General features: G+C 36.4%; 1 protein-coding gene and 1 pseudogene across 1 annotated transcript in view; one reads left to right on the top strand and one right to left on the bottom strand.

The window, feature by feature from the left end:
- CNTLN (centlein) overlaps positions 1-13,858 on the top strand; it is a 492,075-nt gene that overhangs the window by 92,258 nt on the left and 385,959 nt on the right. The window lies entirely within an intron of this gene.
- LOC138163029 (heterogeneous nuclear ribonucleoprotein D-like pseudogene) lies at positions 1,492-2,142 on the bottom strand (annotated as a pseudogene).

The following is a 13,858-nucleotide window of genomic DNA, read 5'->3' as shown; positions in this document are numbered from 1 at the left end:
TTTCTTTTCTTTTCTTTTCTTTTCTTTTCTTTTCTTTTCTTTTCTTTGTCTCCTCCCCTGCCCTCCCCTCCTCTCCTTTCCTTTCATGGCATTTGGGGTTAAATGACTTGCCCAGGGTCACACAGCTAGTAAATGTCTGAGTCTGGATTTGAACTTGAGTCCTCCTGACTCCAGGCCAGTGCTCTATCCATTGTGCCACCCAGCTGCCCCCCAAATCATTTCTTTTTTTTTTTCCTTTAAAAAAAATTTTTTTTGGAGGGGGAAGGCAGGGCAAATTGGAGTTAAGTGACTTGCCCAAGGTCACACGGCTAGTTAGGTGTTAAGTGTTAGCTGTATTTGAATTCAAGTCTTCCTGACTCCAGGGCCAGTGTTCTATACACTGTGCCACCTAGCCACCCCTAAATATATATTTTTTTATCATTTAAAAATGGAAAAATAACCTTTATTTAGATTACAAAACAATACATAAGTTTATGGGATTTTCTATTGTAACTTTTTCTAAAAACTTTGAAAACAAAAGCTGTAATTCTTCTAAAGCTTTCCAAATATATGTTCCAATAGGAAATAGCTATTTATGGTTTGGCAGTGGCAGTGACATAATGCACTATTTCAGAGTACAGTTCATTTACTTACAATTCTATAGTGAAAATCTTGCCCATATTAATCTTTGATCCAGTTTCAATGGATGTAGAAATATGCAGTTTGAATTACATTCACTTTCAATGCAAGTGTCAAGTAGTCATAATAGATGCATGGATTTTTGTTTTGTTTTGTTTTTACAAAAAGGCTTAAAGCATCTTGTCAGCTCATAAAAGTAGTTACTAACTATGCCTTCTTTTGTGGTATTTAATAAAAACGTGCTCTACTTTGAGAAAAAAAAAAGTTAAGAGATCTATGGCCTGATAGAAACAATTCCAGCTATTGACAACATGCTGAATTAACACTTCTCATCACAAAGATCCCGAGAATGCATGTCGGGGACAAACACTGTTCAACTGCATGGTAGCTATCATCTTTGGTTATGTTAAACATGGACATGAGTCCTTAGCATAGACTTTTGTCAAGAGAATTAGGACACTAGGGCAAAGTTTGCCGCTATTTATAAAGGACCACTACTTCTCCCCACTGCCCATGACTCCTAGAGAATAAACTGTTCCTCAATTATTGGTTATTTAAAATTGCATTTTTTTTACAGAACTATTTAGTACCTGACACAGAAAAGCAATCACATTTTGTTTTTGAGAATCATTTAACATGAAATTATACAAGTAAAATTTGTATAAATACAGATCCACATCTGTCATAACACAGATGGCAAAGGCCAAAGCAAAAACAAGAAAACTAAATTGACTCCTATATACAATTGGACACAGTTGTGTCATTTACAAAATAGTCATCTCAGATCAATAGAAGATCACTCTCCATTCAATGTTATCATCCTGCAAGATAGATTGTTGTAGCATCTGCAACTTTTTTTCTCCGTGTCCTCCTTTAATATAACTGGTAATTATTTTGATGATTACCACCCCCTTGGGATGCTTTGCCATTTGTGCTTTGTTGACCTGGGCCACGACACCTAGTCCCACCTTGGCTGCCAGCTGCAGTGCCCCTCCCTCATTTGGACTGGACAACTTTGATTTCACACTTCCCAGAACCAATATTTTGATATCTGTTTTCTAATATTTTTTTTTACTGGTTTTTCATCTGTATATGTGATAAAACAAAATCTTCTTCTTTCATTTGTTTTTGTGTCCTTAGGAAGTTCGATATTCTCAGTCTCTCTAAATGCTCCAAGATGTGTCTGGACTCAGGCTGTGGACAAACACTTTTGTGGGGGGCTCCTTCCCCTTTAAAGCTTTAGCCTCCTTGGAGTCTATTGACTTGCCATCCACCTTGTGTTCCTTGAGTTCCAAGACCTTGTCCACACTGGTCTTGTCTTTGAAATGCACAAATCTGAACCCCCATGGGGGATCGGTCTTAATTGTGCAGTCTACCACCTCTCCCAAGAGGCACAGGTACTCAGTGAGATCTTTCTTGCTCATATCCATCCCAGCTTAATCCTTCAATAAACATTTTACTGCAAACAAAGTGTTGGGCTCCGTTTGCCGGACAGCTGCCATCCTCTGGCCCGAGGCTCCTCATGTGAACCTGTGGCCCCAGGTTGTGGAGACATCCCCTTCCCCCTCTCCAGGCCCAACAGGGACCCTTCACCAGGATCTCCCCTTCCCCCCCAGATAGGACCCCCCAAGTCATTTCTTAAATTCTGTTAGCCTCAGTTTTCTCACATGTACAGTGGGGATAATAGTAATCCCTACCTTATAGATTTGTTATCATCTTTTAATGAGATAGTGTATATAAAGCACTTTTCAAATATTCAAGTGCTATATAAATTGAAGCTATTATTATTATTCACTTGAGTAATTCAAGAATTTTGTACTGCATTCCATTTTTTTTCACACTGTAGAGAATTTATGGGAAAAAATATGCCGTGGCAAAATGAGCTTGCATATAAATTAATATGATGGAATAGTAAAATTTTAGCATCATTTACCTCTACCAGGAAGGAGAAGACTTGGACTGAAGTCCAGGAAAGCCTTGTTTCTCCATTTTATATGATAATCATGTGTTGGTAGCCATTGTATCTTGAAAGCTACTAGAAAAAGATTCGAACTTCACAGGTTCAGTATCAAGCTTTCCTTGTGGATTTCAGTGTGGTTTAATTGGTCAATCTAATGAGTTACTGACCCTAATAGAATTATATATTTGTTAGTAATCTTATCTGTTATGTTTGTTTCTTTGGGGTACATTGGGACTTGTTCTCACTAGCCTAATGTGATGTGCTATAATGCCAATCATGGCAGCAACACCTGAGGACTGCTTCTGTGAATAATTTTAAGGGTCTAATTGCATAGTATAATGAACTCCCTATTTATTCAGAACTAAACTAAACATTGTTCAATGAAGCATAACATTCGTAGCAACATCCTTAAGCAAAACATATTTATTATCTTATATATATATATATATCTCATAACACTTGGTATGTTATATGGTGCATAGCATATATCATTGCATTTAGTAGCATGCCCCAAAATACTTGTTTACACAAGCAGAGGGTCCCAGGCCAGGGTCTTGCCTAGTACAACATATAATCCTTAAGGGGTAGCAGAAAATACAAACACCATCCACCCCTAGGTCACAGTAAGTCACAATCTTCTCAGTCAGTACACAGTGTCCAAGTAAAGGCTTTTCTCACCTTGACTCGAGGCTGACTTCCAAACTCCATGGCTCTTCTGTGGGATGACCTCTCCTGATTCTCTCCTGGATTCACATGTAGGTAGCTCTCCACTCCTGCTCCATATCTCAGTTGATGGGGACTGCTCTACTCTAAGCTCTTGCCTGATAGCAGGCTCCAGGGACTCCTTCCTGTCACTTCTGTTTCTAGGAAAACAAAGCTTAACAGGACTACAGCAATATTTAGCATGTTTTACTTTAACAACCCTTAAAAGGGGCTTAAGCTAAGCCTCCTTCCTGTTCGCTGATCTCTGCTGTTCAGCTCAATTCACCCATTAAGACCAACATGGCTTTTGTCTGAGAAATTTGCATAGATCAACAGCCAGGATTTCTGTCTGAGAAATTAACACAGACCAACAGACAGGACCTCTGTCTGGGAAATTGACACAGACCAACAGACAGGACTTCTGTCTGAGGAATTAACACAGATCAACAGAAAGAGTGCCGACATCACAAACATTCTTTTCTATTAGGCTTCCCCATAAACAAGTTACCTTAGATTGCTCATGCTTGCTTTTCTCTTTCAACTCTGTTCCTCCCTGTATTCTGTCTTCTCCTTCCCAGCAATACAGTATATACTAATTCCAATCAGACTCTTGATTCAATCAAAGAATCTTGATTCATTCAAAGAACCTTGATTCAATCAAAGGCAAGACTAAGTCAGAGGCACTTGATTGACTAAAACTCAATCCAGAAACAAACAGCAAAAAATCCTATTTTGCTTGCCATTACAGGTGCATGGAGTTGCCCAATCTCCTGTTTAAACTCTTGAACTAGAATTTTGAATGATCAGTTTTCCAGCTTATTTAGCAGAAACAGGATGATCCTTTCCTAAAGATTTCCCCTCAAATTAATTCTTATATGCTGTATATCTATTTTATATTTACTTATCTGTATACTTTCCTACCTTCAGTAAACTCTTAATTTTTTGAGGGCAGAGACTGTTTTACTTTTGTCTTTGTATTCCCAGGACCTAAGCTTGTTGCTTGGCACATAGTAGGTGTTTAATAAATTTAATTGAACTGTTTTTTTTCCTCATTTTTACTTCATAAAACTTGAACTGCAATGGTAAATTTTACCATAGTATTATCACAGAACACTTCTAGACACTATGCCTCTGCAATTGTTTTGGAATGGCAAGATTTTAAGCAATAAGAAAACATACTGTCAAACTCTGCCAAGTTGAATGGGGCGATCACTCCCTCTTACCTTGAAATTTATTAAATAGAGAAAGAGCATGGTGCTTCTCTACCAGAACACTTATTATGCTGCTCATGGTTCTACTTTTTATTCATTTAATACAACTATATACTTTCCATAGCTGGCCATACCTGGCAAGGGTGAGACAGAGCTGCTTTTGTCTCCTTACCCCTCTTCTTGTCCTCTGTGTTAGTTCCCCAGAAGGCACCATGTATGTGAATACAGAGGCAATTGATTAGCCATTTAAAAAATTACATACTTTATGGATGTTTCTGAACCTTACTTTTCATAATCTATTTTGTATTTTTTGACATTTTAATTGGTGGGGAGATAACACTGTTACTTCTTATTCATCCCTCAATCTTTGCCATGTAGTCTTTTGGACTCTTAATTGATAACTTTTCTTTTTTTTTTCTTTTTGGAGGACTGAAAAACTTTGTTGTATAACTAATTGACTTCTTACTTGAGCAATGTAAGTAGAGATTTGCATTTTCTAGCTCTATCTTCTTTAGCTCTTGAGGGCAGGACTCTTATTGTCTTTAGGTTGCTTTTTCTACCTGAAGTTCTGATACTTCAGTCTGAAGTGCTGGGACAAAGGAAGAAGTTTTGTGCCTTCCATTTTTGGGGGAAAAACATGGGCAATAGTCGTCTAATTAATTTTCTGATGTGAAGGTGGCTTGATTTTTACTTATGGCCTAATTAGGAATTTTGCCTATAAAACTGTATGACAATTAGGTGTATAAATTTATAGGCCATTGGCTTAACTCTAAGGACTATATCTTTTTTTTCCTGATATATATTCAAATTTATCTAATACTTATGTGTGTTTTTTTTATTTGATTTTTACTGCTATGTAACATAGGCGGTATAAACTTTGATTATTTTCACTTTTGTCTTAGAATTTCTGGTGTCCTTTAAGGCTCAACTTTGTCACTATCTTCTATATGGGACCTTTTCTGGTCCCTCTAATTTTTAAGTACCTTTTTACTCCTAAGGATAGAAATTGAGACCTGGATAGATTAATTTACTTGCCTATGGTCACCCAGTGAAAATATTAGAGCTAGAATTTGAATCCAGATCCTCTTAACTACAAATCTAATGTTTTTTCTATATGCCACTTTGTGACAAGATTACCAAGTTGGCAGGAAATATTGGGAAAGCTTGGGTATTTTGCTATCTGGTAGAGGACTCTGTCTGCTAAAATCAGAACATCCAACTAATCATTTGTTGGCTTGCCTTACTGAGAGTTTTACCTATTAGACAGTGGAGGAAGTTATAAGAAGACATCAATCTGGACCAGTAAAGAGGGATTATCACTGTTAACTGTTAGATACTTTAGGTTGAGTGGGTTATGCTATATAAGAGTTCATGGTGGATAAGGAGAGGAATGGTAGGCATAGTATTAGATATAGCCTTTTCTTTGGAGAATGACATCTCAGAATGTTAAGAGAAAAAATGCTATGGGGAATTTGGCTCCAGAGGGACAGTTCTAAAGAATGAAATTCTGTTGATGCAGTTCTTATAAGGAAGAAAGGGAGAATCAACTTTTTTTTTCTGTATGTGATAATATTTTATTTATTTTTAATAATATTTCCCCCCAATTATATTAAAACAATTTTTAACATTTATTTTTATTTTAAAGTTTAAAATTCCAAATTCTATCCCTTCTTCCTCTCCCCCCTCCCTGAGAGAGTAAGCAGTCTGATATAAGTTATACATGTACAGTCATGTAAAACTTTTCCATCTTAGTCACTTTGTACAAGAAGATTCAAAGAAAGTGAAAATAGTATGCTTCAGCCTGTATTCAGATAATATCAGTTCTTTCCCTGGAGGTAGATAGCATGTTTCATCATGAGTACTTTGGTATCATCTTGGATCATTTTAGTCCTGAGAATATCTAAGTCATTCAGAGTTCTTTATCATATAGTATTGCTGTTTATGTGTACCATGGTCTCCTGGTTCTGCTCACTTCACTTTGTATTCATTCATGTAAGTGTTTCCAGGTTTTTCTGAAATCATCTTGCTCTTTATTTCTTATAGCATAATAGTATTCCATTACAATCATATACTGCAACTTGTTCAGCCATTCCCCATTTGATGGACATCCCTTTGATTTCCAATTCTTAGCCACCACAAAAAAAGCTACAATAAATATTTTTGTACAGATAGGTCCTTTTCCCTCTTTTTTTGTATGTCTTTGGGATAGAGACTCAATCTCAGTATTATTTGCTCAAAGAGTATGTGCATTTTTATTGCCCTTTGGGCATAATTCCAAATTGCTCTTCAGAATGATTGGATCAGTTCACAACTTCACCAATAGTGCATTAGTGTCCCAGTCTTCCCACATCACCTCCAACATTCATTATTTTCCTTTTTTGTCATATTAGCTAATCTGATAGGTATAAGGTGGTACCTCAGAGTTGTTTGTTTTTTTAAAAATTATTTATTTATTTTTAGTTTTCAGCATTCACTTCCATAACATTTTGAGTTTTAAATTTTCTTCCCCTCCTTTTCCTTCCCCCTCCTCAAGACAGCATGCAGTCTGATATAGGTTCTACTTATACATTCACATTAAACATTTTCACATTAGGCATGATGTAAAGAAGATTTAGAACTAATGGGCAGAACCATGAGAAAGAAGAAACAACACAAAACAACAGAAGAAGAAAAGGAGGGCAAGTAGTATGATTCCCTCTGCATTCAGACTCCATAGTTCTTTCTCTAGATGTGCATATCATTTTCCATTGTGAGTCTTTTGGAGTTGTCCTAGATCATTGCATTGCTGAGAAGAGGTAAGTCTAGTAAAGTCAGTCATCACACAGTAGCTGTTACTGAGTACAGTGTTCTTCTGGTTCTGCTCACTTCACTCAGTATCATTTCATGTAAATCTTTACAGGTTTGTCTGAAGTATGCCTCCTCATCATTTCTTATGGAATAATAGTATTCCATAACATTCATATACTATAACTTATTAAGCCATTCCCTAATTGATGGATATCCTATTAATTTCTAATTCTTTGCCACCACAAAAAGAGCTGTTATAAATATTTTTGTACATGTGGGTTATTTTCCTGTTTTTATGATCTCTTGGGATACAGATGTAGAAATGGGATTGCTGGGTCAAAGGATAGGCATAGTTTATAACCCTTTGGATATCTCAGAGTTGTTTTAGTCTGCATTTCTCTAATCATTAGTGATTTAGAGCATTTTTTCATATGACTATAGATAGCTTTGAATTCTTTGTCCGAAAACTACCCATTCACATCTTTTGACCATTTATCAGTTGGGGAATGACTTGTATTCTTATAAATTTTACTCAGTTCACTATGTATTTGAGAAATGAGGCCCTTTATCAGAGATACTTGCTGCAAAAGTCCTCCTATTCTTCTAGTTTTTTTTGCTTTTCTTCTCATTTTGGTTGCAGTGATTTTGACTGTGCAAAAAATGTCTAATTTTATGTAATCAAAATGACCTATTTTGCATTTCATAATGCTCTGTATATCTTGTTTGGTCCTAAATTCTTCCCTTATCCATAGAACTGACAGGTAAACTATTTTATATTCTCCTAATATGGGTAAATCAAGTACCCATTTTGAGTTTATCTTGGTATATGGTATGAGATGTTGGTATATACCTAGTTTCTGCCATAATGTTTTCTAGTTTTCCTAGCAGTTTTTGTCAAATAATGAGTTTTTGTCTTAAAAGCTTAGATCTTTGCATTTATCGTATACTTGATTACTATAGTTATTTCCTATAATGTATTGTGTACCTAATCTATTCCACTGATCCACCACTGTTTCTTAGCCAATACCAGATAGTTTTGATGATTGCTGCTTTATAATACAGTTTTATATCTAGTACAGCTAGGCCACCTTCTTTTGCATTTTTTCATTAATTCCCTTAATATTTTTGATCTTTTATTCTTCTAGATGAATTTTGTGTTTACTTTTTCTAGCTCTACAAAATAATTTTTTGTGATAGTTTGATTGGTTTGGCACTGAATAAGTAAATTAATTTAGGTAGAATTGTCATTTTTATTATATTGGCTTGGCCCATCCATAAACAATTGATATTTTTCCAGTTGTTTAGGTCTGATTTTCTTGTGTTTTGTAATTGTGTTCATATAGTACCTGCATTTGTCTTGGTAATTAAACTCCCAAGTATTTTACATTGTCTACAGTTATATTAAATGAAATTTCTTTTTATATTTCCTGCTATTTGATTTTGTTGGTAGTATATAGAAATGCTGATGATTTATTTGGGTTTAATTTTGTATTTTGCAACTTTGCTTAAGTTGTATTTTACTTTTTTTTACTTGATTCTCTAGATTCTCTTAAGTATAACATCATATCATCTGCAGGGAGTGATAGTTTTGTTTCCTCATTGAATTTCCTTTTCTCTAATTTCTCCAATTTCCTTTTCTTCTCTCATTGCTATAGCTAGCATTTCCAGTACATTTTTTTATTTTATTTTTTATTTTTTAAATGCTTTATTAACTTCTGATTTACATCATTCGTTTCCGCCAGATTTTGAGTTACAAATTTTCTCCCCGTTTTTCCCCCACCCATCCCCCCAAAACAGCAATCTGCTCTCTCCCATATTTTATCCCATACCCCTTCGACTTTTCCAGTGGATCTCTATGCCTCAGTGCCTGTACATCCCATTTCTTAATTACATGTAAGATGGTATTAATAATAGTATACACACACATGCATATATATTTGAATATTTGATTTTAAAACTTTCAATCCCAGATTCATTCCCTTCCCTCCCTGCCACCCACCCCCACTGGGGAGACAAGCAGTTCAGTATAGGTTGTACATGTGCAGCTAAAGCAAAACAATAACATAGTAGATATATTGTAAAAGACTGACTACATTTCCCTCCCACCCATTCTATTCTCTACTTTGATCCTGTCCCTTTTCAAAATTGGGTGCTTCCAAATTCCCTCTCCCCCAGCCTGCTCTCCCTTCCATCATCCCCCCTCTCATCCCCTTCCCCCCCATTCTCCTGGAGGGTGAGATCCCCTATTTAGTGTGTATTTCCCTCCCTCCTCAAGCCAGATTCAATAGGAATAAGGTTGACCCATTCCCTTCTGCCCTCCTATTCTTCCCCTCCATTGCAACCATTTCCCCTGCCTCTTCTGTATGAGATAGTTTGCCCCAATCTGTCTCTCCCCATCTCCTCTCATTATACTCCTCTCACCTCTCAATTTCACCTTTTAAGTATCATCCCTTCCTGTTAAATTGGTCCCGTGCCCTCTATCTATGTATACCTGTAAACGTATATACACACATTCACATATGTATTCATATGCCCACATACCCTCATATAAAGACATATATATATACTTCTAATCCCTTCAACTACTGAGAAAAGTTTCATAAGTTACAATTATTGTTTTTCCATGTAGGAATGTTAATAGTTCAACTTTGATAAGTTCCTTATGATTTCTTTTCCCTGTTTACCTTCTCATGCTTCTCTTGCTTCTTGTATCTGAATGTCAAATTTTCTATTCAACTCTGGTTTTTTCATCAAGAATGCCTGAAAGTCCTGTATTCCACTGAATGACCATACTTTCCCCTGAAACATGATACTCAGTTTTGCTGGGTAGGTGACTCTTGGTCTTAAACCCAGTTTCCTTGACCTCCGGAATATCACATTCCAAGCCCTTCGATCCCTCAGTGTAGAAGCTGCCAGATCCTGGGTTATCCTGATTGTGTTTCCACAATATTCAAATTGTTTCTTCCTGGCTGCTTGTAATATTCTCTCCTTAATCTAGGAATTCTGGAACCTGGCTATAATATTCCTAGGAGTTTTCTTTTTGGGATCTTTTTCAGGAGGTGATCGGTGGATTCTTTCGACCTCTATTTTGCCCTCTCGTTCTAAAACATCAGGGCAGTTTTCTTTGAGAACTTCCTGGAGGATGCTTTCTCGGTTCTTACTTTGGTCATGGCTTTCAGGTAGTCCAATAATTTTTAAATTATCTCTCCTGGATCTATTTTCCAGGTCAGTGGTTTTTCCCATGAGATATTTCACATTGCCTTCTATTCTTTCATTTGTTTGGATCTGTTTGACAGCATCTTGATTTCTCATAAAGTCATTAGCTTCCATTTGCTCCAATCTAATTCTGAAGCAATGATTCTCCTCAGTGAGCTTTTGAGATTCGTTTTCCATCTGGCAAATTAGACTTTTTAAGGCATTCTTCTCCTCATTGCCTTTTTAAGCCTCCTTTGCCATTTGAGTCAGTCTGATTTTTAAGGTATTATTTTCTTCAGTCAGGCTGTTGACTCTCATTTCATAATTTTCTTGCATTGTTCTCATTTCTCTTCCCAATTTTTCCTCCACTTCTCTTATCTGCTTCTTAAGGTCCTCTATGGCCTGTAACCAGCTTGTATTTTCCTTTGAAGCTTTTGGTGCAGGAGTACTGACTTCACTGTTTTCCTCCTGTTCCATGACTTGCTCCTTCTTATCCCCAAAATAGGAGTGTAATGTTGGAATCTTCTGTCTGCTTTGTTTCCTCTGCCTGCTCATTTTGCCACTCAATTATTTGACTTTTGGGCTTTTTGACACAGTAAGACTCTGCCACCAGACAGGGGAGTTTTCGTCCCAAACGCTGGGGTTTTCTCAGCTGCCGGAGGTATTAGATGGGTGCCCTCTCTGAGGTCTCCACATGCTCGGGCAAGCTGGACACACACCCCAGGACCTCCACCCTAGACTGCAATCCAGATCCAAGCAGGTTAAAGCAAGAGCGATTACTCCTCAGACTGGTGCTTGGTCCCCCTACACTCTGCAGGCCAGGAGCTGAAGCCACTACGTGGCGCTGGCAGGCTGTCCTGGCGTCTCAGCGGTTTCTCACCCCGGGGGTACAAGCCGCACTCCCACTTACTGGTCCCAAAGTCCAGACTGCACTGGCCTCTCACCTTGTCCTTCGCATCTATGTATTGATAAATCTGGAAACGGCCACAGCTGCTGCTGATCTGGAGTCCCTCTGGCTAGCAGCTGGTCAGGCCCGCCGCGGTGCTGGGCTCGGCTCCCAGAGTGCTGCGCTGGCCGATTCCTGCTGGCCTGCCGGGCTGTCCTCAGCGGGAGGTTAGCTTCTCTGTGTCATTTTGTGGGTTCTGCAGCTCCAAAGTTTGTTTAGAGTCCCCTTTTTACATGGGTTGGGGAGGGTGGAAGCTGGAGCCGCGGGAAGGTCTTCTCCAGTACATTATTGAATAAAAGAATTGAAAATAGGCATCTTTGCTTTATCCATTGATTATATTGGGAAGGCTTCTAGCTTATCTTCATTACAGATAATGCTTACTGATGGTAAGTTCCAGGTATTCCTATGCTCTCTAGTATTTTTAATAAGAAAAAGAATATATTACAATATAATATATTAATTACACATAATATATTATTATATTATGTGTTATTTAATATAATAATATATTATTGACACATAATATATTATTATATTATGCATTATATAATATAACAATATAATATATTATATATAATAAGAATGGGCATTGTATTTTATCAAAGACTTTTTCTGCATCTATTGAGATAATCATATGATTTTTGTTGGCTTTGTTAATAATATGTCTACATTATTAACGTCAAATAAATATATGTTTGCCTAAAAGACTCTGTTGGAGAAGTCCCACAAGGCAAGTATTCACATGACGGTCCCAAGAAGCGATACAACACTCTCAAAGTCTCTCTTAAAGGACTTGGGAATTGATTGCATGACACAGGAGACACTGGCACAGGACCACCCAGCATGGCATGCACTCGTCAGAGAAGGTGCTGTGCTCTGCGAGCAAGCAGAATTGAAGTAACTCAAAAGATGTGTAAGATGTGTTTATTTAGAGAATCTGCCCCAAATGTTCACATGGACTGTTTGTGCTTACCTGTGGTAAGCTCACATTGGTTTAATGAGTCACAGTCTGATACACTGTAACTTGACTATAATATAGTGATGTCATTTTTGTCCTTCACATCTAAAGACAACAACCAACCAATTATATGGCTAATTATGCTGATAGTTTTCCTAATATTGAACCAGCCCTGCATTCCTGCTATAAATACCACCTAGTTATAGTATATGATCCTTGTGATATATTGCTGCAATGTCTTTGCTAGTATTTTGTTTAAAATTTTTGCGTTAATATTCATTGAGGAAATTGGTCTATAATTTTCTTTCTCTGTTTTAGCTCTTTCTGGTTTAGGTGTCAGTATCCTATTTGTCTCACAAAAATAATTTGGTAGGACTCCACCTGATAGTTTATATGGTACTGGTAATAATTATACTTTAAATGTTTGGTAGAGTTCACTTGTGAATTCATCTGACCCTGGGAATTTTGTTTTAGGAAATTCATTGATGGCTTGTTCAAATATCTTTTTCTAAGATTGGGTTATTTAAGTATTCTATTTCTTCTTCTGTTGATCTGAGTAATTTGTATTTTTGAAAATATACAACCATTTCATTTAGATTGTCAAATATATTGGCAGATAATTGGAAAAATAGCTTCTAATAATTGTTTTAATTTAATTATTGGTGGTAAATAAACAACTTTCAGTTTGGTTGTAGTTATTTGGTTGTCTTCTTTCCTTCTTGAAAATCAAATTAAACAATGGTTTATCTATTTTACTGTTTTTTTTTTCAAACCAGGTTCTAGTTTTATTTATTAGTTTGGTGGGTTGTTTTTTTGCTTTCAAATTTATTAATCCTTTGATTTTCAGGATTTCTAATTTGGTGTTTAATTGGGGATGCTTTTACTGTTTCATTGTTCAAGTCAAAAAATTTATTTTATTTTTAATTTATGGGATAAAACAAGCATTTCCATAATATAGTATAATAAAAATTTGATTGTATGTGAAACTGAAAATCTGCTACATACAACTTGCTATTCCTTTCAAATATATAACAAAATTATCATGTAAATTTCTTTTTTTCCTCCCCCCCTTGGAGATGACTACCATTAGACACAAATATATATATATACACATACGTACATATGTATATATATACACATATGCACATATATACATATAACATATACATACATATATATGTAAAATTATTCTATACAAACTTCTGTTTTATCAGTTTTTCTCTGGATGCAGGTAGCATCTTTCTTCATATGTCCTTTTATAGTTAATTAGGTATTTATAATAGACTGAATAACTTAGGTGCTCATAGTCCTTCTTAAAACAATATTGCTGCATGCAATGTTCTATTGTTTCTGCTCATTTCACTCTTCATTATTTCATGCAGTTTTTCCCATGGTTTTCTAAAATGATCAAGCTTATCATATGGCACAATAGTATTGTTGCAGCAAGCACCCCAGTGTCCCCAGGGTGCCTGCTCACACAG

Source organism: Petaurus breviceps, unplaced genomic scaffold, assembly GCF_028583685.1.
Source record: "Petaurus breviceps papuanus isolate PSGF00001 unplaced genomic scaffold, PetGlider_PUasm1.0 187, whole genome shotgun sequence".
In the NCBI taxonomy this organism is placed as follows: domain Eukaryota; kingdom Metazoa; phylum Chordata; class Mammalia; order Diprotodontia; family Petauridae; genus Petaurus; species Petaurus breviceps.
Note: the sequence above shows the minus strand (reverse complement) of the source record. Positions and strands in the feature narration are given on the sequence as shown.